The sequence below is a fragment of the Panthera onca genome, chromosome B1 (genome assembly GCF_046562875.1).
Source record: "Panthera onca isolate mPanOnc1 chromosome B1, mPanOnc1 haplotype 2, whole genome shotgun sequence".
Classification (NCBI taxonomy): Eukaryota; Metazoa; Chordata; class Mammalia; order Carnivora; family Felidae; genus Panthera; species Panthera onca.
In genome coordinates, this window is record NC_138342.1 from 99337797 (window position 1) to 99364302 (window position 26506).

Genomic DNA, 26506 nt, shown 5'->3' on the forward strand with positions numbered 1-26506 from the left:
TAGGTATTTAGAGAAATTAAGACCCATGTCCAGAAAAAGACACTATCACACTATCCAAAGCAGCATGAACTAAACCCTGGATATTAATTAGAAATAACTATGCTGTGTAGGAGTGGAAACAGCCAATCATCCTCAACATGAGAAGGAATAAATACATTGCAGTATAGGTACTATTTTTAAAAGAATGAACTACTAGCACATGGAACAACATTGGGTGGATCTCAAAAGCATCTTATTGAGCAATGAAGCCAAACCCAAAACCCTACCGTGGGGATCTATTACATTAACATCGAGAATAAGTAAAATTAACTTTTTACTTATTGGTGGTGATAAAAACAGGACGAGCAATTTCTTGTGGGCATTGGAATCGACTAGAGGTACAAAGGAATTTTCTGAAATGATAGTAATCTTTCATAGTTTTACTAAGCTGTTGGTTACACGGGTACACATAATCAAATTTGAGGGACTTCCAGCTCTGCATGAACCTGGAAATCACTTTTCTGTTCTAATAACAAATAAAAAGTGAAGCAAACTGAAAAACAACTCTTCTTAAATCTGGAAGAGAAGTGAGGCTGCAGGGAAACTCACTGCGCTCAAAACTGAAGACACAGGGAATCACAGCTTACCTGAGTTGAAACCCCAGTGGGAGCCAGTGCCGGGGTAGGAAGCCTGAACTGTGGTTGACAAATTGCGGGAGGCTCAAAGCAGACAACTGAGTGTTAAAAACTCCAGGGGACCCAGTTAAGAGAGGCTCCCGCACTTTGGGGAGCTTTTTCCCCAGCACCTGACCAGCTTCTCACAGTAAATACCTTTCCTGCTTCTGTCTGGGAAGGGGAAAAGGAACCATTTTGACATATGCCAGAGCACTGTGTTTTTATAAAGGCCTATCCTCTGGCGAAACTAATTGTTGAGAGCCTCACCTGCCGGGGTTTTAGCAAAGCCTACCTCACCTGGGAGAAGGGAACTATCCAATCCCAGTCCAGTCTAGCCATCCTGTTCTACCTAAGGGGAGAGAAAAAAAGGAGGAACACTTGTGAAGCTCACAGTCCAGGAGCACAGGCTCACTAAAAGAAAGACCTAATCACAGGGCTATAGAATTCTTCCCCTTCCCCCACACCTCACCACTGCATTGCCAGAGGCCTATTTGCAGCAGTAATTTTGCCTAGTGTATCATGTCAGCCTATCAGGAAAAAATTACAAGGACATACAAAAAGGCAAAAAACAGAATTTGATTTCTTTTAGGTTTGAGTGTCAGGTGAAAAGGATTTACTGATTTCTCCTGCTAGATAACACTCCTTTATTACAAAACGTAGAGAAAAAATTCAATAAAAGTAGCAGAGAAGAATGATAGCCTAACTCTTTTACCTTGGTGTTAAAATGCAAGATGCTTGAGGCAGTATAGCATCCTTATACAAGATTGCACCCAGCTAATTATTATTACATTTGCTTTCATGTGGAAGATTGCATGTGTTTCTTTTAGGAAACTATTGCTTTAAAAGCAAAAACTGACAAGTTCTTAAAAACAACTTGCAAATTCCTATCAGATTATCTCAAAGGTGGGTAGATATATATTTTAATTAGGGAAATGAAATCTGGAACATTTTTATGCAAAAATGTAATTATAATGGATATGAGTGTCTCTCATTGCCTCTCAGTCTGCTTTTTCTTTTTTCTTTTTTTTTTAATTTTATTTTATATTTTATGTTTCCGGTGGCCACTGTAACAAATTAACACAACGGCTTAAAACAACAGAAATTTTTTCTGTCCCTGTTCTGGGGGCACCTGGGTGGCTCAGTCGGTTAGGTGTCCAACTCTTGGTTTTGGCTCAGGTCATGATCTTGAGATTTGTGGGTTCAGGCCCCACATGGGGCTTTGCAGCTGGCAGTGGGAGCCTGCTTGGGATTCTGTCTCTCTCTCTCCCTCTCTATCTCTCTCTCTTTACCCTTCCATCATTTATTCTGTCTCTATTCTCTTTAAATAAACAAACTTAAGAAAAAAACCCTGCTTATATTGTCACAGTTCTGGAGGCCAGAAGTCTCACATCGAAGTTTCAGCTATATAGCACTCTTTCTGGAGGCCCTAGGGAGAATCAGTTTCTCGCCTCTTCTAGCTTCTGATGACTGCTGGCCTTTCTTGATTTGTGGTGGCATCACCCCAATCCCTGCCTTCATGTCCACCTTACATCTATCTATCTTCTCCTCTGTGTCTTTTATATGGATACTTATCAATGGATTTTGGACCTACACAAATAATCCAGCATAATCTCCTCATCGCAAGATCCTGAAATCAATTACAACCGTGAAGACCCTTTCTTTTAAATGAGGTACCATTCAGGACACCTGGGTGGCTCAGGCAGTTAAGCGTCATGGTTTGTGAGTACAAGCCCCACATTGGTCTCTCTGTGGTCAGCACACAGTCCTCTTTGGATCCTCTGTTTCCCTTTCTCTATGCCCCTCCCATGCTTGTGCTCTCAGACTCTCTTGTTCATTCTCTCAAAAATAAATTAAAACATTAAAAAAAATAAAAAATAAATAAATGAGGTACCATTTACAGGTTTGGAAGATTAAGACACAGACACATCTAGGGGCGCCAGGGTGGCTCAGTTGGTTAAGAGTCCGACTTCCGCTCAGGTCATGATCTCACAGTCCATGAGTCTGAGTCCCACATCGGGCTCTGTGCTGACAGCTCAGAGCCTGGAGCCTGCTTCAGATTCTGTGTCTTCCTCTCTGACCCTCCTCCATTCATGCTCTCTCTCTGTCTCAAAAATAAACGTTAAAAAAAAAAGACACATCCTGTGGAGAGTCTTTCAATCCACTGCATATATCAATTAATATAAAATGAACATTACCCTGTGCTCAAGACTGTGTTTGAAGCTACATCAGAGGACATATAGAGTAATAGTTGTCTCCCCAAGTGCTTGATTTTATATCCCACCTCAGTTTCTTAAACGGAGTGAGAATGGGTAAATTACTAATATTTATTATGTTTTGATTATCTTTAAAATGGAAATAAATAATATCAATAGCAAACATTATTTTGGGATTTAAATAAGAACAATGAAGCAAGTAGAATGTTTTCTGTCACATACTAAGTGTTGAATATTTTTTAACTATTATTTGTTCAATAAAAAAGACACATTCTCTGATTTTAAGGAATTTTTACGTCACCAAATCTACACTAGAGGAAGAAAAAACTACAATCCCAACCTATCCGATACATATTTAGAATTTGTGGTCTCATCATGAAAATGATTTACCTTCCTAGCAATTTTTGCTTCTGTTATACTGATAAAAGTTGTGTTTCCTTGCTTTATATCACCTGGCAAGTGAGAGAGGTAGATCAGAACGAATACAAATGGCTTGAGAAAGGTAGCCTGGAATTTAAAGTTTGACATCAATAACTGGAATAGGAGATCATCCACAGGCATATTTTTCCTTCGTCTCTCCTACTTTCAACCTACTTGCCTCCTTTCTTTATACTCCACCTTGTTCCATAGACAGTTTACCAAAAGAGCATATGTTGAAAAAAGAACAATACAGTAAAATAACAAAGTTCAAGAAAACCAAAATAGATTTGTCTTTTCCAATAAACAGACTTTCTGGTTTCACATTTACTCTCTATTCTGCTGCAAGGCCCCCAGACTGATGCTCACAGCAGCAGAGAACTTGCAACAATTCAGCTTTCAGGGGTTGAATGTTTACAAACACTCCACTGTACTTGCTTCAAATCCTATTGTTTAATTAAATATTATGTAGCTGGAAAATTATTAATTTGAAACAAAGTTGGTTGTTTTTATAAAAATGAAGTTGAACTGTTTAGCAACGTTAGATAAATGCAGTCATTTAAAATGGTTTCAAAATAGTTACAGGCTGCAGCCCAGGATGGGGGAAGAAGGAGGGAGTTTAAAAATATCAAAAAATTCTACACTCCAATTGCTTCACAAATGTATTTATTCCACTTTAGAAAACTGAAACTGGAAACTGCAGTTTAAGCGAAAACATCCTCTTTGGAATTCTAGTCTGTGAACCCAATGCAAAGAAAAAGCCTTCATCCCCTAAGTGATTACCAATACATTAGTTTCTGACAGCTGCCTTAACAACATACCATACACTAGGTGGCTTGAAGCACAAAAATGTATTGTTTGTTTGTTTGTTTGTTCCAGAGGTTGTAATTAAGTTGTCAGCCGGGAGGGTCCTTTCTGGAGGCCCTTAGGGAGAATCTGTTCAATACTTCTCTGTTAGCTTCTGGTGGTTGCCTGAAACACTTGTTCTTTGGCTTGTAGACACATCACTCCAGTCTCTGCCCCCAGCTTCACATGATTTCTTCCTTCCCCTCTTTGTCTTTTTGTGTCTGAATTTGCCTCCTCTAAAAGGGCACCAGTCATGACCTCATCTTAATGAGATTACATCTTCAAAAAACCTTATTTCCAATTAACGTCATGAGTTATGAGTGTACAAGTTATGAGTATACATGAATCTTTGAGGGACACTATTCAACCCAGTATAGCTAATAAATTCCATTTGTATTTATGTTTTAATATAAATTAATGCTTAGGGGCGTGTGGGTGGTTAAGCGTACAACGCTTGATTTCAGTTCTGATTATGATGTCACGGTTCATGAGTTCAGATTCAGGCCCCCACATCAGTGTGAAGCCTGCTTGGGATTCTCTCTCTCTCTCCCTCTCTCTCTGCTCCTCCCCTGCTCTCTCTCGCACTCTCTCTCTCTCTCAAAAAATAAACTTTAAAAAAAAGCTAAATTAATGCTCAAAATATTCTTCTATAATTTTATCACCATCTTTAAGTTAGTTACAGTTAATCACATAACCACATATCCTAATTGCATTAATATAAAAAGAATAAATGATTCAGATCAGAAACACATAAAATATATAGGACTATACTTGAGCCTTACACTGGGGAGATAGGATAAGTTATATAGCTTTTATTATATATTTAAGCTTCTATCTGAAGAGGCACAGCAAATAAGGGGTGCCTGGCTGACTCAGTTGGTTAACCATCTGACTCTTAATTTCGGCTCAGGTCATGATCTCACAGTTCATGAGTTCAAGCCCTGTGTGGGGGCTTGGTACTGGCAGTGTGGAACCTGCTTGGGATTTTCTCTTTCCCTCTCTCTCTGTGCCTTTTCTACTCTCCCTCTCCCTCAAAATAAATAAATAAACTTTTAAAAAAAGGCACATTAAATGAAACCTAAGAAATATAGAAAAGGACAGAAACAAAGAGAAACAAAGAAATATAAAAATTTTTAAATGCAAATAAAAATCAAATGATAAAATTGGTTCTTTGAAAAAATTAAAATCTATAAATACTTAGCAAGACTGATCAAGGCAAAAGAGAAAATATAACTTTAGTATCAGCAACAGGAAGGGGGACATCAACTACAGATTTGACAACATTAAAAAGATAATATAAAAATATGTTGAATACATTTGAAACATTACATTTAAAATTTTATATAAAATGGATAAATTCCTCAGAAAAAAAAAGGGCACACCTTATTGGAGCTGACAGAAGAAATTTAAAAATCAGATTGGTTTGATGTCTATTTTAACAATTGAATCTGTTGCTAAAATCTGTTGACACAAAAATTCCTTTGGCAGAGATGGATTAACCAATACATTCTTTGAAGTGTTATTTATGGTGGAAAAATTTTATACAAACTCTTCCAGAGAATAGAAAAAGAGCACTTCTTAAAATGTTTCACATGAAAAGCATAAACTTCACAAAAATGGCATATAAGATTATTGTTAGAATGCAGTAGCCAAGAACCATCTCTCTCCTGACTATTGATACAAGTGTCCTAAGTTAAATGTTTGCAAAGTAAAATCAGTGATCTAGAAAAAAGATAATATATCATGACCAGGTGACATTTTCTCGATTGAAATATTGATTTCACATTCAAAACCTAATATAATTCATCATTAACACATTAAAAAGGTAGAAAATTCCTATGACTCGATAGGTTAAAAAAAAGCAAATTTCCCCAAAATTAAAACATTAAAAAAATTAAAAAACAGAAAATAAAACAAAAACTTCTCAGCAACCTAAGGCACAAGATACATTCCTTAACGTTGTAATGACTGAGTGACTATCTATAATATTTAAAAAAGGAGAAAAAACTATAGCAAATATCATTCCTAATGATGAAATATTGAAAGCTTTTCCTCTAGTTTGGGGAAAAAGTGAAAAGTATCACTGTTACCTCTCTATTTACTATTATACTTGAGTTTGTAGACAGCATACTCAGGTTACCAAAATCTATTGAGTATATAAGGATTAAAAAAAAGGAAATAATATAATTACTAATTTTACATAATTTTACACAAAGGAAAAAACAGAAAAACTATGCTCTTAAAACTAATACATAAGTTTTTCATGGTCTGTGAACACAAATTAATACATCAATTTTTCATGGTCTGTGTATGAATATACACATATATTAAATACATATAAAATAAAAATAAAAAGTAAAACATGAATAATACTATTCAAAATACTTTGAAACAATCTTAAGACAAATAGCTGGGACTGAATTACAAGGGAAGATATATAGGACCAGTACACTGAAAATTAAAATATATTTTTATAAGAAATTTTATAAGACAAATGTAGTTATATATATCCTTAATTTATCACAGAATAACATTAAATAATATCATATCATTTCACAAAGAAGTAATTCCATTTCTCCACCACCAACCTTGGTACTCTTCTTGACATGTCTTACTTCTACACAGGTTATAAATATACAATAAATTTTCATTATTTTTGCTTTAATCAGTCAATGGTCTTTAAGGAAATTTTTTTTTTCATTAAGCCCGAAGAACTCCTTTAAAATTTAAGTGTCTGTGCTAGTGCTAAAATTTTCAGCTTTTGATTTTGGAAATATCTTTATTTCATCTTCATTTTTATAAAATATTTTATTCAGTATGGACTTCTGGGTCATTTTTTTTTTTCTTTCTGCATCTTAAAGATGTTACCTCTTTTTCTTCCAGCCTTCACAATCAGCCATCTTTTGTTGCTATTCCCCTGAATGTAACATATATTTTTTCTTTCTGGCCACTTTTAAGAATTTTTTTTTTAATGTTTATTTTCCGGTATTTGATTACGATGAACTTAGGGGTCTGTGTGTGTGTGTGTGTGTGTGTGTGTGTGTGTAATGTTGCTTGAGGTTTACTGAGCTCCTTGGATCTGTTGATTGATAGCTTTCATTAACTCTGAAAAATTCTCAGCCACTATGTCTTCAACAATTTCTCTTCCTCTATTTTTCCTCATTTCTAAGACACTAATTATGAATATGTGTGTGCATCTAATATTATGTCATAGGCGTTGAAAATTGCGGCTCAGTTTTGTTTTACATTCCTTTTTTCTCTTTGCACTTTGGTTTAGGTAATTTTTTTTTTTTTTACTTGTCTTCACTTTCTTAAACTCTATAGTGTCCATTGTTAAGTTCATTGAATAAATTTCCTATTTCTGATGCTATATTTTACTGTTGTGTTTCATTTTATTTCCTTATACTTCACATTTTTTCTGTTGAAATGCTCCATTTACTTATATATTTTGAATACTTTTCTACTAGATGATTTAAAATATTAGTTAAAAATAAAATAAAATAATAAAAATATCAACTAGAGTCATTTTTAAGTTCTCATTTTCTAATACTAATATCTAGAACATCTATAATTTAGCTTCTGTTGACTATTTTGCCTCTTAGTGTTTATAATTCACATTTCTAGTTTCATTTCATATTTCCTAAATTATATTATATATTGAAAATTGTGTGTCAGAAAAATAAAGATTAAAATTAATGATATGTAACTTCAGAAAAAGACATGTTTCTTCCCCTATTAAGTTGTTTCAAGAGTGGTAGAAGGAATCACTGTAATATATACTTCAGCTGGTTCTGAGCTTTGTTGCAGATTTGGTTAGATTCATTTTACCACTGGCTTCAAATATTTTGCTTTTGAGATCAGAATATTTTCTTCTGCATGGCTTGGGATCTGAGTCCTGGCAAGACTCCAGAGCTCTCTCTCTCTCTCTCTTTGCTTTTCAATTTATTAGCTAATTTTCTGAATTGTAAGAGAGCTGTTTTATAGTTTAGTATCCAGCCTTTTAGGTAACTGGGGCCTTCTCTTTCTTTTCCTAGCTTTTCACCTTTGAGAGATCTTGCTCCACTTTGCTGCATTGTTCCCAGGCCACAGTGGCTCTAACTTGAGCTAAATAAAAGTCTGCTACTCTACACTTGGTACAGAGCACCTGCCTGCAGTTGATGAAAGCCTTGTGGACCTCCAGAAAACCTTCCACATCCTGTCCCCCTCTCCCATCCTTCAGCAACCCAGGCAAGGCCCTATTCATCTTGAGAGACTTTCTCAGCCCTTTTACCCTGTGTCCAGTCTTCAACTCACCACCTCCTTGCACTCAGTGATGAATACCTGAAGGAATTCTTTCAGTTCTCCTGTCCTGCTCTCAGGCTGCTGAGTGCCTAGCAAGGTCCTCATGTCTATAGGGAGTATTTTCTTGCTGTTCTGTTCTTCTGACAACATTTAATATGCTGCTATTATGCCCTCAGTCAATGCCTTGTGTGAAACAATCGAAGAATGAGCAGAAACTGATATTGCTTGGGATACTAATTAGTCATGTCAGGCCATATGGAGACATTACAATGGCCACATACGTTGAAATGGGCCACGCTTTTTTCTTTGCTATTATACGACAGGTTCACTCTCTTCCCGCCAGGTGTGCAAAGATGAAAGCAGCTGGGTCCCACTTCCCTTAGGATCATTTCCTCCTCCTTAGAATATTTAGGTTTTTCTGGTGATCTCAAATTCTTTGATGAGCTTAAAACTATGATTTTTAACCTATTCAGTTTCTTCTTGGTAGGCCAGAAACTTTTTCTTAATTAGGACCAAAAAAACCCCTAACTATAAAGAAAATATTGATCACTGCAACTTCATGAAAAATCTATTTATCAAAAGACTTTATGAAGAAAGTAAAAATGCAGTATATGGGTAGGAGAAGATATTTTCATACATGTAACTGAAAAGCAATTTATATCTAAACTATGTAAAGACTTCCTGCAAATTAATAAGTAAAATGCAGGCATCCACCAATAAAAAAAAACAACAACAACAACACAAAAGAAAGCAAAATTTCAAAAGAAATATTAAAAAGGTTTGAAAAAGGCATTTTATAAAAAAGGTTATCCAAATAGTCAATAAGAATTTAAAAATGTCTTCTATCACATAGCATTCATGAGGAAAAAGCAAGTGAATACAGCAATGCCATATCACCTTGTACCTAATACGGTGGCAAAACTAAAGAGCCTAACATTATGCAATCTTGGCCAGAATGTGCAGCAACTGAAACTTTAAACACTACTGGTGAGAAAAAAACATTCTGGAATACCGTTTGCCAGTATCTGCTAAAGCTCAATATATGTATGCCCTGTGACTTGGCCATTCCATGCTGATGTATATGACCAATAGAAGTGAGTATACATATATTCACCAAACTACATGTACAAGAATGTTTACGGTAGCATTGTTTGTAATAGACAAAAAATGCAAGCAACCCAAATATCCTTGAAGAGTAGACATACATAAAGACAGCATGGGAACATCTAATACTCATTATGTTGTCTGAATAAAGACAGACAAGAGATTTAATTTTTGCAAGGTGCAATAAAAGGCAAAACAAATACAGGATGATAGAAGTCATAACATTTTTTTTTCTGGTTGGTTATTGAATGGGTGTATATGCGAGAGGTTTCTTGGTCTGTCCTAATACTCTTTTTCATAATGGAGGTACCAATTATCCATTTGTAAACATTATTCAGACATACACTTAAGCTCTGGATATTTTATATATTATATTTTTATTTTTAAGAAGTGTCGGGGCTGAATCTCAAACTCCTAAAATCTAACTGAGGGTCACTAAAACCTTTCCACCGCTGCTATTTCACCAGGCTAACAATGATTAAGGTGCTCTTCTTTTCTTTTTTCATGTAATAAACATGCACTGTGGCTCCAAAAAGCCAGTCTTCTTACACTTGAATAACGTGATTTTGCTATGAAAAAAGTAAAAAACTCATGTCACCACACAGACGGGCAGATGCCTTAAAGAAAATGCCACATTTTGTCTTTTAACTTTGCAGATTCACATTTATCATAATTCTTGACCTCTGATGTTTCTGTCTTACCTCCTACCAGTTCAACTATGCATTTAAAAAGATATTTTAAATATATCATCCAGGATTCTTAGGTGTTCTCTTCAGGAATAGTTTATCCAGACATCAAGTATGCCAGATCATCAGAATTATTTTAAATCTTGTTAAATATTTTTAACACATTATTTTGTATTTTTTTTTCTTCTCTCTAGTTCACAGTATATAAATTTTCTAGCCTTTATCATACATTCTGATTAGGAACTCATTTTCATTGTTTTCTATAGTCACTCCCCAAACACGGATTTGTCCAGACCAGCTCTTAAGTTGTTTTTAATCAGGACCCTGTGAGTTTCAACTGTTCTGAAGCAGTTTTCTGCTGACTTCTCAGCTCAGTTTTCTAGAATCTTGTAGGGAGCATTGTATCAGGCCCCACAGCAATGAGTCAAGCTTTAGGTTCCGGTACCTCCTCAATGAGTCTTTATCCTTTCATATCCCAACTTAGATTGGTACCAACATGCAGCTTCCCAATGTCAGTAGGCACAGCCGCTCAGGATCCTATCCCTGGATGGGATTAGTCAGTGGATCCCTGATTTACTCAGGATTATACCTAGTCCCTGTATTGAACAAGCTTGAGACACTATTCTTCATTTCTATTTGAGCATTAAAGCCACCACCTCAAGGCTTTTACTTGATTCTTATAGCCTTCTGTTTCCTACTGCAGCTAATGTGGACCAAGTTATGTTCTAGTTACCTATTAGTTCTAGAAATTGTTCACTCCTTTCCTTATTTGAAAAACTGTATAGTTTGAAAGTATTATATTATACCTAACATATGTATGTGGTGTCATGTGCATGTATTTTCAGTGAGTGGGGTTGTCTTTCTATATTAGCTTGGTTTACCATATTGACCAGAATTTTGTTAGAATTTGAAAATACATGTATTTTCTTAATGTTTAATTTTTTATTTTTGAGAGAAAGGATGTAAGGGGTGGGGGCGGGGGGGGGGGGGAGAATCTCAAGCAGACTCCACAATGCAGGGCTTGATCTCACAAACTGGTAGATGATGACCCTAGCCAAAACCAAGAGTCAGGTGCATAACCAACTGAGCGACAGAGGTGTTTACTTTTTAGAAACAACTTACCTGGATTTCCAGAGTCTTCTTTATCCAAATGTAATCTTCCTACACAAGCATTTTACTAGTTTCAAATTCCAGCAATATTTGGGAAGAGTCCCAAGATTGTTGGGCTACTCATCTTTATTCACTTCATATTAACTGTAGAATACACTTTTTAAATTCATTATCCTCAGGAATATGCATCAATTAGCAATTGTTTGTAATTGGCATAAATATGTATTTAAAAATTTTATAATTACACACATTTAAGTGCAATGAACAGGTTTCTTTGAAAATCTTTTATTTCCCAAACCAGTTCCTATGCAACAGAAGCCATCTGCTCTGTAGCCAGCAGACAAACTTGGCTAATGATCTGCTGATTTCTGTGATAAAAGTTCATCCACTGCTGCCTCCAGCCTTCCTTTCTGATGTGTGCAGACACTCCTACCCTGTGCTCATCCAACCTGTCTTTAAAACACAGACTACCACAGAAATTCAAGCACCTTTTATGCACTGTGCAAATATACATGTGCACTTGCCTATCTTAAACCATGTTCTTCTCCCTCGTATATTGAAATATGACACGGTAATTTCCCTCATGGTGTTCTGTTTGTCACTGCTCATCCAACACTGTAAAGAGCAAAAGTTTTGCCAGCATCTGATGCCATGTCATGTGATGTGCTATTTATTGGGCTGCATTATTTTTAATTTGAAATTTCATACTCAATGTGACATGTCATATGTCAGGATCAATGATCTTTAAACTTACAACTGTGAACAGAGTTTTGGCGATAGCTTCCTCAGACTGAGGCTGCTCCAATCCTCATACGCCCAGGAATATGTATTTCTTGTGTTCTGAAAATCCTGGTAGCAAAAGTTTTCTGAATGATCTACAAAATGCATTTATGTTTGAAGCTGCTCCTTAAATGTCTGCAATTTGTTACCTAGGGCCTTGTCAAGGACTGCTATTGAGGCTAGATTTATTTGTTACACAGAAGTTGTACCATTGAGAGACCTTATTATTTACTATTCTAAAAGGCAACACTGTACTACATAATTTAGAAAACTTTTAAAATCACAATTTTGAAAAGAGCAAGTTTGCACTATAAAGAGCAGTAATCCCCCAAACCACGCTGTTGAGTCTGTTTATGAAATAGAGACAGGGATATTTTCAAGAATTTTAAAAGCATAAAGTTAGAGATTCTTGCTTATGGTACACTTATTTTACTTTATTTATTTTTATTTTTATTTTTTTACGGACAGAGAGGGAGTGTGAGTGGGGGAGAGGGGCAAAGGGAGAGAAGCAGAGGAAGAGAGAGAGAAGCCCAAGTAGGCTCCACACTTAGAACAGAATCCGATGCAGGGCTCTATTCCCTGCATGACTCTGGGATCATGACATGAATGGAAACCAAGGGTCAGACACTCAACCAAATGAGCCACACAGGCACCCTTCATATGTTTATTTTAAAATGTTAATTCAATATTCTGCATTTTGACCATATAACCTAATATTTTAAGGCATTTGTGGATGATCCAAAATCTGATAAGTTAAAAAAAAAAAAAAAGGACTTTGGGCAGTATATAAACATTTGACCAAAATTCTAGAAAATTGATTATTTAAACAAGCACATTTATTCTTTCATATGAGTGATGGACAGCTTCCCACCAGGATTATCAGACTGAATTGAAAAGTCCTATTCAAACCAGAGTTGAGATAGTGTTTACGACTAGTCCAGGCTGGTGAAATTTCTGAGGACTTTCAAATGGATTCAGTGTAGTGAACAAAGCTGTGAAGAAAATAAAGTTCTGATCTTATTCAGCTTTCCAGCAAAATAACCCAAATTAATGTATCTATTACAGAATCCTGAGAAGTTGCTAACAAAGCAAAGCTGTTATTATCCCAACCCTTTTTGTTTTGTTATTTTCAATAAATGAAAGGGATTTCTATCACTACAGAACTAGAACATAGAGTATTATATCTATATGCACACACACACACACACACACACACACACACACACATTCTAAATGAAGAATTATTAAAATTGAATCTAATTGATTTTCCTCCTTTTTAAATTGAATTCATTTTTTCTCAAACTAATATTTCCTGGCAAAAAGTCTCCAACTAGTAGCATTCCAAAGAATCCTGAGATTTACCCAGGGATATTGTCATTTTTCACTTTCTTCTAGTTTATTCATTTTCTTCTTATTCAGAGACAGTATCTTGCATTAGACATTCTATTTGATTCCTCAAGAAAGTCAAACTGATGAGTTATCTTCCTTAAGTATTTCTACAATAGAGGAGGACTTATAAGCACTTGAGCACTGAGTATAATAAAAGTAAGATGAAAATGGGAATAAGTTATATTCTTGGGCAATATATAAACATGCTTTATTAGTATGATAGAGACACTATTCTAAGATCCACTGGTGACTCTTGCATTCCATTTTCCCTTAAAGTGCTCTTAGGTTAATATTTGCTTATTATCAAATGAAATGTTTTCTTTGGCATCTCATTACACTGCAACAGGTCCATTTCAAGAGAGCTCTGTCTTCCTACATTGTTTCTAGAAGTTTGAATATGTTGGATACTTAAAAGTATATAATTCTGATAAGAACAAGTTTTGTTTTTATGTTATATCTTGTTTGTTTGAAGTAAAGCTTTCCTTTAGAAATGAGACATTTCTCACTGGTGACCTCTTAGGCCACTGAAATGAATTTCCTTTAAGTAGCGACAGATTCCTCAAAATATTTTTTATCTTCTTTTATACTTGTTTTTGTTTTTTTACATTTATTTATTTTTGAGAGACAGAGAGACAGAGCACAAGCGGGGAGGGGCAGAGAGAGAAGGAGACAAAATCCGAAGCAGACTCCAGGCTCTGAGCTGTCAGCACAGAGCCCAACGAGGGGCTTGAACTCACAAACCATGAGATCATGACCCGAGTAGAAGTCGGACGCTTAACTGACTGAACCACTCAGGAGCCCCTTAAATATTTTTGATTTTTAAGGAAAGACTGTTTTGCCTTAATGCTGTGTTTACTTTTAAGGAATCACTTCATTTTCCTGAAGATTAAAAAAAGTGGGTTTTTTCTCATGTTTCTAAAAGGAGGATTTTTTGGAAATTGTCACATGTCCCTTAACGACAATGTTGCCCAGAATAGTTCCATTGTCAGTCTTATGCCTGCTCTGTGATGTGCTCCCAGTTTCAGGTGCTAGAAGGAAACAAGAACACAAAGACAGATAATGGAGGCTTCTGCATTACTCACAAAATTAAATAAATAAATAAATAAATAAATAAATAAATAAATAAATAAATGTGGGCTAAATTTGTCCACTTTAGTATCTGAAAATAGAATATTTAAAATAATATTTAAATAACTATTCGTTTTTGAGAGACAGAGACAGGATGTGACCAGGGGAAGGGCAGAGAGAGAGGGAGATACAGAATCTGAAACAGGCTCCAGGCTCTGAGCTGTCAGCACAGAGCCCAGCGTGGGCCCTGAACCCACGAACTGTGAGATCATGACCTGAGCCAACGTCAGACACTGAACCAACTGGGCCACCCAGGAGCCCCTGAAAATATATTTTAAAGGAAATTAATTTTAATTCATTCTATGAGATATATGTTTGTCTATAAAGATAAATTCAACTCATAAGCTACACATAAAATATACTTTTTAATTTCAAATAGTATATTAAATATTAGCAAAATTTCTCCTATGGAGATTTGAGTTTCTACCTGCCCCACACCCTTTTCATGAATGGTAGAGAAAATCTTGTTAATTGCACAGAAGCAGCAAATATATTAAAGTTACTTGTGGACAATTTGGCTTCATGCTGCTAAGTGCTGAGTGATTGATTCAAAATATAAATTTGAAATAGCTGGTCACAAATGAATTAGTTGAAATGGCAAATGTATTTCTAGTCATTGATTATTTTCATATATTATTAACTTTGTATACATAGAGGTGTTTGCAACTTCTGTATTTTTACATTTCTGTTCTTTCTATTTTTAAAAATTCTCTTTTAACCATAATGCTTATTGGGTTTACGTTCATGAATTTTTTATTTTATTTCTAGCTGCAGGTGACTTGTCTGAAAGCAAATTTCAGAACTTTAACCATCATTTGGATAACACCTTCTATTTTTTAAAGTTATTATTTTTTTAATTAATTTGTATTCTGTCAATGTTGTCCACTTCATTTACTTTAATCATGTTTTTGTCTTTTCCCTTTGCATATGTGTTTTACTTTAAAGCAAGGTTTTTCCAGAAACATTTTAAGCATAATTTTTACTGTGCTATGCTCTTATTGCTACAATTTCAAATGATTTCTGCTTTCAAGATTGAAGCTGTATAAGGAAGTATGGGCAACCTCACTGCACATTCAGTGACATGTTTAGAGAAGAAAATTGAGACAAAATGCTAAGAAACCTGTACAAATTTTCCAAACCCTCTGAGAGTTCACAAAATATATTACTTTCCCCCCCTCCCCAACTTTTGATAAAAGGAAAAAATTCTTAAAGGTATGTAAAAATTGCCAAAACATCTCCACGACACACAAAATTATAAATAATTTGAAGCCAATGACTAGAAATATTAATTTTTTGACCAATTTGTCATGTTGAGCAATTTGTCATTATGATCATTTTGTCAAATCAGCCAGTTTATTTTCAACCAATTTACCTGTAGTTTAATAAAATTGTTCTGTAGTTTCTGGTGTTACTAGAGACATTTAAAGGCCCCTAGGAGAGAAAATTCTGTTCGAAGTAAATGTTCATAAAATCTTCCAAGAGAAGTACACTTTTTCTTTGACCCTTGGTTTTATTCCTGCCAGACCATTCAATTACTATGTGTACAATATATTCCAATTTGGTAAGTGCATTTGATTTTGACCAACATTTAATGTAAGAGTGTGGCATACAAGTATCTTGAAGGTACCAACTTTACAAAACTTCAAGAATTAAATATATTTAAGATATATCAGAGGCTAAAAACAACAAGTTATGGAAAAATATGATTAGCATGATTTTACACTTGCACAAAATAAAACAAATAATACAAAAGTTTGTATTTTTATGACAATTCCCTGAGCAAATGGGATTATACCAAAAGGAATTATAAGGTAGGAACTCTCATTTTTATTTCATAGTTTTTTGTGTCATTTAGAATATTTAGAAACATTTAGTACTTTCATAATTGAAAGATTACATGGTTTGGGTGACTAGGCAGCCATTTGGCTAATCATACAGATAGGCCTGAGCATGTGTCTAGAGAAAAGCATCAACGTCTAGGGTAAAAATTGGAAACTGGCAGATCTAGGCACAAGCTTGACATTCAGCAGACTGTGCATGATAGTCATGCTGAAGATACTCATATGAAGGTAATGAGTGTCCTTGACTCCCTAGAGCCCAAGAGAGGATTGATTGGTGAGCTGAGTCTCTTCTGACACTGAGATGGAAATTACAGAGCAGTAGGCTTCCTACGTTCTGTCAAAGCAAAAATTGCACCAAAGCTAAACAAGTAAGGATCTATTCAAGACTATTCCAATAGAGAGGTGCCTGGGTGGCTCAGCTGCTAAACATCCAGGTCTTGGTTTCAGCTCAGGTCATGATCTCACAGTTGGTGGGTTCGAGCCCTGCATTGGGCCCTGTGCTGACAGCATGGAGCCTGCTTGGGATTCTCTCTCTCCCTCTATGCCCCACCCCTGCTCATGCTTCTCTTTCTCTCTTTCTCTCTCTCTCTCTCAAAATAAATAAACTTAAAAAAAAAAGGTTGTTTTTTTTAAGATTATTACAACAGGAGTGAGAGACTAAACTCAACCCTGCCAAAAAAAAAAAAAAAAAAAAGTCAGGAGAGTTTTTAAGTCAGGGTGCTAGTGGAAAAGTACTGGAGAATGTTAGGGGGTAAGTTCATCAATGGGATGCATCAAGCATATTGAATTATTTCCCTTTTTTTTTTTCTATGGGATTAAGCCATCTGTTTGCTAATTGGTGCCCATTGAATTTAGCTTCCTACACTCCAACAGACTAGGAAATAGGGGTACTATCTTCCTTGATGATTGCATTTCAAAGTTATAGCCCCTAGGTTTCCAAGAAAGACTTTCCTGGGTTGTAAACATGCAAGAAGCTTTTTAAATGGGGCACAGAAAAAATTCACAATTGTAAGTTTTCTAAGGTAAATGCTTTAAGAAAAAGGAGATTAGGAGTTTGTGGTTAAGAAGAAACCTATATAAATTTCAGTCAAGCTAAGTGGAACATTGAGATAATCTTGGTCATTTATTTATATTTGGATCCCATAAGGTCAACATTTCTTTGCCTTTCACCACCTAAGGGATTATGATAAGAATATGACAATAACCAGATATGAGCTAAAATGAGTTTGTAAATTTAAATAATATATAACATATTATATAAGGGAGTCTAGTAGTCAGAGAGTCAAGGTGAGTCAGATTTCAGGACACAAAAATTAAAGATACAGAATTATTTGAAGAGTTAGTTGCACAAATACCCGAATAACCAAATAATAAAGCACTTAAGGTTCAATGCACCACACAAAAATAAGACACACTCAGGAACCAAGTTTGCCTTAGCAAACTAAAGGAATCAAGAAATGATTTAAGCAAAGCATGTTACTCGTTAAGACTTTTTGGTTTATTGATTTGAAACTCGTTTCATTGGTTTGAAAGTTTAAGTTCAAAAAATATCTTACAGGGGCACCAGGGTGGCTCGGTCGGTTAAGAGTCTGATTTTGGCTCAAGTCATGATCTCAAAGTTTGTGAGTTCAAACCCTGCATCGGGCCCTCTGCTGTCAGCTTAGAGCCTGCTTCAGATCCTCTGTCTCCCTCTCTCTCTACCCCTCCCGTGAGCTTTCTGTCTCTCTCAAAAATAAATGAATATTAATTAAAAATATCTTACAGTACAAATACATATAGAGATAGATATTGTATGGGAGAAGCTAGGGAACAGGAGATATAATATAATAGGTCCAAATGGGGAGAGGGGAATGTAAGTATGGAACATGGGTAATAATGTAACAAATAATAACACTAAAAATTCCTAAAGGAAAAAAACATGCAAGTTTGTAAACCAGAAGGACTCACCTGTTTTTCAGGTGGATGATGAAAAATTATACATACTTAGCTCTTAGCATGGTCAAATTCTGAATCTAAAAGACAAAAAAAAAATCCTTTCAAACTCTCTGACAGAAAGAACAAGATAACTACAAAGGAACAAAAGAAAAGAGAGCAGATGCCATATATCAATACTATTTGTCTGGAATTTAGAATATTATACATACTTGCCAGGGAGTAAGAATGCTATCAAAAGCATCTGAAAGAAAATACTATCCATCAAATACCTAATATATGAAATGATGTTTCATTTCACAAATAATCAAAAAATAGGGTATATTTTAAGATCATGGAGGAAAAGAAGTTATACAACCAAAAGGCAATTGTATTCAGAGTAATCAATATACTGATTTCTTCAGAAATTTTCAGAAAACGAGAAGTAACCTCAGGTTTGTAGATGATTGCAACAAGAAAAGGTTATCAGACAGTATAAGATTCAGAGAAGGGTATTTAGAGAGAAGAGAGTGAAATTGCAGAGAAGGAAGATTGGGAGACAATTTCTAAGTCTCTTTCGATTCTGCCAGTTTCAAAAACAGACTGTCTTTGCTCTGGCCAATGTTTTCAAGGATGTTTGTACAGCAAACAACTTTGGGAGATAGAGAAAACAAAGGGCAGATACGTTTACTGGCCATTGCAATAAAAATAGTGTCTCCCTATTTGGCGAAGTTCAGGCAGTCTTATTACACATTTTGAAAAATCTGTGTTTCCTAAGCACAGGGTTCCTCTCCTGTAACGCATCCCCATGTGCACCTGTGTTACCTGATCCTCTCCTTGTCACCCTGCAGGAACTGGGTTTCAGAGAGCTGGTAGAAGAAAGATGATATTCTGGCCACTGCTCTTGTTGTAATAAACTGTCCTTTGTCTGTGGAAAGAGGAAAGAAAAGAAAAGGAAAAAGAAAAAAGAAGGAAAGGAAAGGAAAGGAAAGGAAAGGAAAGGAAAGGAAAGGAAAAGAAAGGAAAGGAAAGGAAAAGAAAAGGAGAAAGAAGAAAGAAAGAGAAAGAAAAAAAGAAAGAGAAAGAAAGAAAAAGGAAGAAAGAAAGAAAAAGAAAGAGAAAGAAAGAAAGAAAGAAAGAAAGAAGTAGGGAAGGAGGGCTAGAGGAAGGAAACATTCTCCAAATAAAAGAAAGAAAACTACGACTTGGAGACAGTGAAGGAGAGAAAGAAAAATGATGACATATGAACATTAATTAATACATATAACCACAGACAGAATATGTTTCTCTATATACTGTCATATTTTAATGGGCTGATAATCTTTCTGGGAACAAAAAAAATATGAAACCTGGAACAAAAGAGGACATACTACGAGGAAATCCTCAAAGGTATTCTGTATCTCCTAAAACCTAAGCGTTGGTACAGGAGGGAGTGGAGGTACAATACTAAATCTTCCCTCAGATAGTGGAGAAGGAAGAAAGGGAGAAAAGGAATAACTGTATTTTGAAGATGCCAACTGTGGGATGGATTATGGCACTGTGGAGATGAAACAGTGCTTCTCAGCAGGGGGAAAAAGTTGGCATCTTGTTGCTAAATAATAGTCATACATGACCGAAAAAACTAGAAAAGCAGAAGTAACTATGAATATAATGGTGAGGCACAGAAAAGCCTCTACATGCTGGGGTAGGGTGGGGTTGGGGTAAGGAATTGATAGCATCTTGATTAAAGAAGAAAAAAGGAGGAGGAGGAGGAGGAGGAGGAGGAGGAGGAGGAGGAGGAAACATCCTTATTTTGTGCATGAAGGCCTCCTGGAAGGCACTGAGAACCAAAAGGCAGCCTTACCTGGGATGGACTGCAAGGAAATAGGGGCTAACACGTGAGCCATTCCAGGCTGGCTGATATGGCAGTATCCTTACCTGCAGAATTACAATTGAGAGATGCACAGATATGGAGGTAAAAGGAGCTCTGAAGAATTAGAAAAGGATGACAAGTAATTACCTCTGAATATATGGGAAAGATTTCTTGTTCAAAGTTAAAACTTCTCCATTTTCTAGCTTGCAACAAAGAAGGTTGGCAGCCAGCCATGTCACTCTTCCATCTTGGATTCATACACTAGTATGAGACTCAAGACCTCTGAAGCCTCCAGGGTTGGCAGGGGTGAGTGAGAAGTGGTGAGAGAGCAGGACAAAGTCTTTTTTGATTACCATCTGACATTGGTTTCTACTAGATTTGAAGATATTTGATGCCAAAATCTTTTCCAGTTTAAACATTTCTGACAATTACCTCTTATCTTCCTAGTTCACTGAATCTAATACCTTGACTCTGAAACTTCTCCAAGACTGGGACCCATATCCATTGATCTCACTCTCTTTTCAGTGCATAACTAGTACCTCCAGCTTTCATCCTGTAAAATACCTACCATTTAAAAATTTTCTCAGCAGGAAACATTTTATTTTCAATATACAAATTTAATAGTAATCCATTTTAAGCTCATATTTTAATATGCATTTACATCAATGTATACACACACACACACACACACACACACACACACACACACACACACACATTTTATGTTCCCCAAACTCAATATAACATTCTAAACAACAAAAAAGTGGAGGTGAATCTTAAGATACATTTTAAATATAATTGACAGAATGTCAGAATTATACATAAGTGTATTGAAGATGTTTGCATATAAATAGCATGCAAACTAAATACATTTTTACAGGCAGAGCAATTATTAGTTATTGGCAAGTAATAATTTTATGATTTGTCATCTAGGAGCGCCTGGGTGGCTCAGTCAGTTAAGCGTCCGACTCTTGATTTCAGCTTCAGTCATGATCTCACAATTCATGTGCGTTCCAGTCCCAAGTCAGCTCCACGCTGGCTGCGCGGAGCCTGTTTGGGATTCTTTCCCTCTCCCTCTCTCTCTGCGGGTCCCCATGCTCATATTCTGTCTCTCTCTCAAAATAAATAGAATAAAGTTAAAAAACAATTTTTCATTTAAATAAGATAGTTTTTTTATTCACGGACACTTTACTAAGTTTAGTTACATTTAAGGAAATTGGTTGGGGCTTCAGAGGTAATAAATAAATTTTTTATAGTTTTCCCTTTTCTTCAAAATAAGATATAGGCTCTTGGTTAGCTGTTTTGCACAAAACATCTGATTTACAGCGATGGATTACTAACTAAATGGGGATCCTCACATTTCCTCACCATCCGGTACACGATGTCTAAGTTAATACCACATGTATTAGTTCTATGTTATGGCAGCCCCTTTAAGTTTCACATTTCTGTGTTAAGGAAGTCACAGTTGTTATAACAAACATGCATCAAGATTTCGGGGACAAAAAAATGTTGCTGAGCTTACTGTTATAGTTGCAGGCCCCGTCTTCTGGTGGCAGAGTGCCATCCCTGGCCTCTATTGTTTTAGGTCCTCATCAGTCTCCTTGCCAAACTGTGTGACCACCTCTCCCCATACAAGTCCTAGCCGGCCGACGAGAGCTACCACTGAACTTCTTAGTGATGCCAGTGCCCCTCTCAGGCAGTATATTCCTGATGAATATGACTGATATGTCCTCTGGACCCTCTCATATTTACACTACTCCTCTGAGGGGTTTTATGGCTTCTCACAATGTACTCATTCCAACATGCCTATCTTACTGGACTCTTTAATCCCTTCCATCATAATTCAGGCATTTCAACGTCATTTGGTGTGGACCACTGCTTTCTCTACACTTCTCAGAGCTACCATATCCCTGACTTTGCCTATTCCTACTGAGTCCTACCAGAGAGTTAATGTCCCAAAAGAGCTTATGCAAGTAAATTAATTCTTGCTCATCTAATCCTATCCAATGCCATAGGTCCTCCACTGAAAGCTCCAAAGAACTTCAGAAGTCACTAAGTGCTCTTTGGTAGCTACCCAAATATTCCAGATACCAGGGAATTCCCAATAGCAAGAAGATATGGGATGCTATATTTGAAAGTATGGGGAATCACCAAAGCCAGGGGACCAAGTAGAAGTTATAGTCAGATATCAGGTGATCTGCAGGTCATAAAGAGCCTGACTGGTACCTGATAAACAAAGAGCAATGGCCCACCTTTCTGGGTGCAATTGTCTTGAGACAATTGTCTCTGTTTAGAGCAGACTAAGTGGTGCACCAGCTGCAAAGTCTCCATCTCTGAGGCTGTGAGAATAGTGTAACCCAGAGCCTGGTAGTAATGAGCCATGACCAAGCTGCAGAAACGGCTTTGTGTGAACAGAGGTCCCCTGCCAACAACTTGAGAAAATGCCAGTTCTTCCTGTACTCAGATACTAGTCAGAAAAGGAGGAAGAGGAGCCAGGACTCCAGGAGGCTGGAAAGACAGATGTGATAGGGAGTTAATCTTTAAATTCGTAGAATAAATTACCCAAAAGGCATTCATTTAGACTGAGGGAAAAAAGGTCTAAACTAGAATTTAATGATATATGTAGTCCTTATTATTGCTAATCTCCCATTAGGCAAATAGGGTTTTGTGTGAAAGATGATATCCTTGTTGAAAATAAGGAAAGTTTAGATCTCTGTTGTTTTCATGTCTATTCAAATTCTTATTTCCCTAAATAGCTTTTTCTTAAGTTCTTTTGTTTATGTTCATCTGTAAGAGGAGGCTACTATATAGGAAAAATGAACCTATTATACTTAAATCCCCAGTATACAGTCCAGCCTTCTTTCATGGATAAAAACATAGAGCTTGGGTAATTGACTCCAGATCCAGGAATGATCCCTAATTAGAAAAGCCAGTCATGTCACCTACTTCCCTTGCCAGTAACTGGTTGAGGAACCTAGATGGATCACTGTAGGGTTTTCCCCCAGCAATAGGAAGGTGACTTATGCTAAATTCGAACACAGGGAAAGATTTATTCTATGGATACAAAAGAGGAGATTTGTACGTAAGAAAATAATCAGTTCCTTGATTTACGTAGCCATATTATAAGCACGGGGAAAGAAATTAATATGGCACAATGTAGACAGGAGACATGGAGGGACCTGAGCCCTTAATGATATTCTTGAGCTGCAGAATCTAACAAACTTGGGGTGCCTGGGAGGCCCAGTCGGTTAAGCGCCAGACTTCAGCTCAGGTCATGATCTCACAGTTAGTGGGTTCAAGCCCCACGTCGGGCTCTGTGCTGACAGCTCAGAGCCTGGAGCCTGTTTCAGATTCTGTGTCTCCCTCTCTCTCTGCCCCTCCCCTGCTTGCACTCTATCTCTCTCTCTCTCAGAAATAAACATTAAAAAAAATCAAAAAAAAAAAAAATAATCTAACAAACTTGAGACTCACACAACTTCTACACTTTTGTAATTTCTTTGTTGTTTGAGCCAGTTTGTGGCTGGAATTTTCTTATTTGGAACCAGAAGCATCCGGATTGTTACACATCAATATGAAAAGTCAATATGAAAAGTCATGCCACAGGCAGTTCCTTTTGAGTTCTCAAATACTTGTATTGCCAGTCAGTACTAAAGCTTTAACAGGAGTTAATGGGCTATTCCTAAAATAGCAACAGAAATAACCACAGTAGCAGTCAGCTTGTCTCTTCAGTCAGAGATGCCATATTCTGTAGTCCTATTATAAAGATCAGTGAATTGTTCTCCTTATTGAATTCATTTTTAAAAAAGACAAATGTATTTCTTAAATTGAGAGATGGAGTATTTTCCAGGAAAGAAGAGTATCCCCTATTGACAGACAATCTCCAAACCCTCCATGCTAGTAGAAAAAAAATTTTTACAAGAAGATGACTATCATGTAATGACATTACTCTTATAATTTTCATTTCCACTACTTGCTAAAAACCACCACAGAAGTGCTACCTCTGCAAACACACCTGTGTGGAGTTCATTTCTAATATATAAAGTTGGGTAGAAATTACTCTGCAAGGTATTGCACAAAGAATTTTAGAGGGAAAAAAAGTTATATAAATCCAATAGACTTAACTATTTTGAAGAGAAAAAGGAAGAACCTAAAAGGGTTTTGTTTGTTTTTATTAGCTTTACTGTACCAATAGAGGAATTATATACATGTTTGCTGAAATTCTCTTTTATCTTAAAGCAGCCTCTCTTTTTATCATTAGAATAGCGTGTTTAAATACATACCTGAGACAAAAGTACGATACTGCTGCTAATGTTTTGTTCACTACATCTTGTAACTAATTGTTGCAACATGTGTGAAATGACGTATCAGGTAGGAAGTTCAAAAAGACAGAGATTCTAAAGGAACCCACTACTGCGTTCTCCAAACTCTAGATGCAGAAGCACTATTAAAGCCAAGGGAGATTTATATTTTAGATAAGTCAGCTGATGATAGACTTTTAGAACAAAATGTTCTTACTTGTAATATTTGCCTTTAGAATATATCTGCATAGGCAAAGCTACTCTTAATTCTAAATTCTAAAATTGTGACCTGAACTTGTAAGAGCTCCCTTTGCTACTTAAATTTCCATTCAGGATTTACTCTAGGAGATCTTTAGAGTTAGTCAATATTTTCTTAAAGTTTTTTAGGTATTGAAAATAGTATTAAAATGATTAACGTCTAATCAGATAAAAACTATATAAAAAAGAAAAGATATGGCCCATGTTTAGCTGAAAAAAGCATAGCACATACACTTGAGAAAAACAAGACCCTTCATACTCCCCGATGAGACATCACTCTTAGAGTGAGTTTTTCATTTATTTTATAAATAATTTTATTTTATAAAATAAATGAGCTTTTCTAAATGGACCTCTGAATAGTTCCTTAGAGCTATAAGATTATATTATCTTAAGAACATATCAATATTGAAAGCATATTAACAAGGAGTAAAGAATGATCAAATCTAAGCAGGATCCTTGAGAGAATTTGAAGCCCCATGGGGTGAAGTATTAGTGCTTCTGTAATGTTCCCATCAATAGAATAGAATCTATACCATAAGTCTTAATCTGTATTTTTAATAAATATCATTAGATATCTCACATTATCTTATTTTTAAAAAAGGAAATTATAATACCATAGCTTATTCTCCTATATTGTATCTCAAATTATATTTTTCATGGCCATCAAATGCTCTGAGATTTTTCCCTTGACTTACTATTTCTAACAATTCAAAAATAAATTCTATTTTAAATTAATTCTATTTTCATTAGCTAAGAATATCAGAATTTTGTTTAATTTGGGCAAGCTGCTTCCTGAGTCTGAACCTCAATTCTTTGGCAATTAAGTGAGAGAGTGAGGATGTTGGATAAAGTTGTTTCCGTAGTGTCCAAAGTGCCCATCAAGACTGAAACTTGATGATTCTATAGACCAATTAAGAAATACCTACTACATTATGTTTTCTGGTGGACTGTGGAGCTACAGGCAAAAATGGAAAAGTTCCGTGAAAATTACTACATGTAGCTGTGAGAGAAAACCTCAGAAATTGATTTTACAAATAAAAATCTTAATTTTTTTTAAAGTAGCCATTTTCCAAAGTAACAGAGGTTTGCTTGTATTGCCTGAATAATTTGAAATTATGTAACCTACTAAAATAACTATTTCGAGGACATCATCATTCATTTGAAAATAAAACTCCTAAAAATCTTATTCGGTAAAAGTGATATTCCCAAATACCCAGGATCTTGGGTATATAGGTATATAGATGGATAGATGAATAGATAGATAGACAGATAGACATAGATATAGATATATCTATCTGTCTGTCTAGCTATCTATATATTTTTTTCCCTTTTTGAGAATCCATACTTTAGTAAAAACTAATTATGAACTCTTCTTTATAATACATGGCTTTTTGCCACATAACAATATAAAGATGTGAATTTCATATACACCAGACATATCCTTAGAGGCACCTGATATATGTTCTCTTTCTGATATGTTCTATAAAAGTAGAAAGATCCACAAAGCATGTCATGATGTTCTCAATATCTTCTTAAAGTTCTGTACAGGCAAATGCTCTGACCTGTAGCAGGTGAGAGGGATGGGATTCTGAGACAGGTTATTTGTGATAGCTGATCTCACCAGAATTAGACTCGAGGCATGGTGTTCAGACACAGACTACTATTGCCAATCCTATCCCACTGAAAAAGAAAGACTCTAGATAATATGATTTTTTCTTTTCCTCAAAGGATTAGAGTCA

General features: G+C 35.8%; 1 long non-coding RNA gene across 10 annotated transcripts in view; it reads right to left on the reverse strand.

Moving 5' to 3' along the window:
- Positions 1-2551: 2551 nt before the first annotated feature.
- LOC132692159 (uncharacterized) overlaps positions 2552-26506 on the reverse strand; it is a 93882-nt gene continuing 69927 nt past the window's right edge. For 7 of the 10 annotated variants that reach the window (XR_014137542.1, XR_014137539.1, XR_014137540.1 and 4 more), the window contains 3 exons: positions 20203-20325; positions 18396-18460; positions 13364-14507 (listed from right to left, as the gene is read on the reverse strand). This is a non-coding gene — a long non-coding RNA (uncharacterized LOC132692159). Of the gene's footprint in view, positions 2755-13363; positions 14508-18395; positions 18461-20202; positions 20326-26506 lie in introns of those variants that run through there. The other 3 variants (XR_014137535.1, XR_014137537.1, XR_013554896.2) reach the window with 2 other exon arrangements.